Genomic DNA, 3,389 nt, shown 5'->3' on the forward strand with positions numbered 1-3,389 from the left:
ATTTCTAGGGATATTCAACCTCATGTTGTGATACCAAGTCTGTCACATTTTGGAAGTACCCCCTACACGTAACCAGCGTCATCATTCTCGAAAAGTTTTAAGACTAGCCTCTTAGCATTCATCATTACATTCATAGGTTAAAAAGTGAGGAAAATTAAAAACTTTTCATCTACAAATACTTCATGAGGTTTACTAGACCTCTTGCGTACACATAATATATTCACATCAAGTATACATAGAACGTTCGCTTAAAAAGATTGCATAGTCTTCAACTTTTACAGCACGTATATATAAGGTACATACCATAGTCTTAAACCATCTAAACAAAGTCAAATTAGCATGGGCATAAGCCGTTGCACAATATAGAAATGCCACTTAGGACTTCAACAATATCTTGAAAAAACATGAAGGAAATGAGTGTCTTTAGACTTTAGCAATGTAACATAGGTAGAGTGATTGAAACACATCATCCTCGGAACATGATTCAAGCTTTCCTTCAAAATTCTTCACGAACCCTTCACCAACCGGAACATAAAATGTTCAAGGAAAAGGGAGAAATGGGGTTAGCACATCACTTGTACTAAGTATGGAATCACATGGACATACAACATAGAAATCATGCTAAAAAGGGATATTTCATTAAAGCATTCAAATTTACTTTGGAACACCTTATGCACATTCAAGAACCATTACAAGACAAAATGAACATATTGATTTTGTAAAGACCATGTACATCACAAGACAAACAATATCAACTCTAGTCAAGTCAACTGCATATCAATATAATTGAGCAGATAATAAAGACAACTCTACCATCAAGTATAATATCAACAAGCATGTATAAGAGTTGATAACATCATATCTAAGTAGACTATCACTCATACACCCCCATTAAGTCCACTAGTGCAATGACTAAGGCTCTATAACCTCACTCAATCAAGTTAACCCAATAATAACTATAAGCAATGCCAAGTTCACATACTATATCATTAAGAGTAAACATCATCATACCTTAACAATAGAGAACAACCACATGTGCATAAGAGAAACTAACATCACATAGTGTCCTTAACATGTAAGATCAACATATACATATCCTTTACATTTATAAACATGTAATTATATAAGAACATCCTTCTAAGACTTCCCTCAAGGCTAACTAGTGCAATGTATAGGTAGAGTCTGATAACCCTACCTAGACAAATTCAAACCCCTTAGGTCATCCTAGTTAGAGTTTACTTTATTAATTGATTTTATTTTTGGGAACATCTTGCGTTAACCGACATAGACCACATGAGCCAATGTGGAATCCAGTGTCAATGGTACCTTAAATAGAAAGAAGGCAGACAACTTGCCAATGTAGTACCAAAATATGAACATAGCAAATATGTGGATCCACTAGCTGGTATTCCTATAAGGGCAACATAGTTCATGAACTTGGAGATGTCGTTGGGACCCTCTTTATTCTACATGCATTATAGTCTTCAATCTTATGAATACAATAGTGAACCTACCTTCCCTATGTGGAAGGGACACTCCTCACTACTAGTTCACTCGTTGCTAAGCTAGAGTCCCATTTCAAATGTCTTTCATTAATAATTATAACTTAGGTTTGGTCAAAGGGACTGCCCCTTTTATAGTCATAGTCATATATCAACAGGAATTGCATGAGAACACATTTAATTACAACCCTCATATTTGAGATTAACACATTAACTTCATTATATCATAGTTCCTCACCAACCTTATATCATTGCATCATAAACATAATCTCACATTTACATAATCAAGACATTTAAATTCAATATCATACCAACCCTAATCAATATTATCATAAGGTATACATCAATATCACTTCATCACTAAACACAAATAACCACAATTGAAGTAAAGGTTTGAGATCACAAGACATACCAAATCTCCTTCACAAGCCATCATCCAAGGTTATAACATCAACAATCAAATTCACCCGAACAATGGGTTTAATATAATCACACAATAGTAATTCATACAATAATGAAGTCGATTGAATCACTACACAACAATTCATCCCTAGTTCATAACCTATGGTTAGGGACTTGGGTAAAATTATGATGTAATCAGCCAAACTAGGTTAACTCATCAAGAACTAGCATAATTGAATCATAATATATCACAATATAATTATAATAATCAAAATAAACCATAAAAAATACAATCTAGATGATCAAATTCTCATAGAAAGAAACTCACCTGAAACTTATCTTTTTGAAATCAATTTAGAAGGAACCCCTTGGGAAAAGAATCCCAAAGGTGAAAGGAATCTCATACCTTGTTAATTGATGAATATTTATAGAGAAAATTAGTCTTCTTGTTGCCCTAAGACCTTGATATATCCCTTCGATGGAGTTCTTCTTTGGGGAGAGAGAAAGTAGAGAGAAGGAAGAGAAATTGGGTTTTGGGAAATAAGAGAGTTGGATTAGTTTAATTATGATTGGGTCTTTATATAAGTCATTCAATAACTTAATAGAACCTCCGTTAAACTCTAAATAATTAACCAACTACCTAATTAATTTAATTGAACTAATTAAAACATGGCAGAAACATAGGGACCTTGACCTACGAGATCCCAACCTACGGGTCGTAGGTCAGTCGACAGTGCCTTGGAGCAACTGTCTTGCACAACCGTCGTTTTGGTCAGAGAGTTGTCAAATTGGCTATTTTGTAAAATGTCTAAGTGTTGGTCGATGGAGGCAATCGACGCCCAGTTGCCTGCAACACTAGGTAGACACTCCCTCAATGACAACTTTTAGCCAAATTGGAAGGGTCCTCCTCAAGGGTCCTTAGTTAGTCCTTGGGGATTCGTACCAATAATTTTCCACCCTAAACAAACTATAATACATATTAGACACCTTACCACCAAATTTCATTAAATTCTAACTCCTAAAACATCGTTATATAGACTAAGACAAGCTAGAACCTCTTGAACTAGTTTACGGATTCTTGACGTTTTTTTATTCTAAAACTTCCTAAATGACTTAATATACATTATATTGACCTTAAAACAGTGTTTCAAATCTTAGAATCTCATGTTAAGCTCTAGATTAGGCTTTAGACTTTCGGAGTATTACAAGGCTTGCTTTCACTCCTTATCTGGCTATTCTCTGTAGTTATTACCCATAGAAGATTAGAGGATCAGACGGTTTGCTAAGGGTATGAATATGGGGTATCAACTTACGAATCTACAAGATTGTAACTTTTTGGAAGTTTTTTTCGGAAGTGATTGAGCATGGTTAGACCAATTGTTTGGCATTAGTTTCTCATGAGTATTCTAGATTCCTTATTCAGTTATCCATGTAGGTATCAGGGTTCCATTTGGGACTAGTCAATACCATTAAGGAATATAGGGT

The sequence above is a fragment of the Solanum lycopersicum genome, chromosome 4 (assembly GCF_036512215.1).
Source record: "Solanum lycopersicum chromosome 4, SLM_r2.1".
NCBI lineage: Eukaryota > Viridiplantae > Streptophyta > Magnoliopsida > Solanales > Solanaceae > Solanum > Solanum lycopersicum.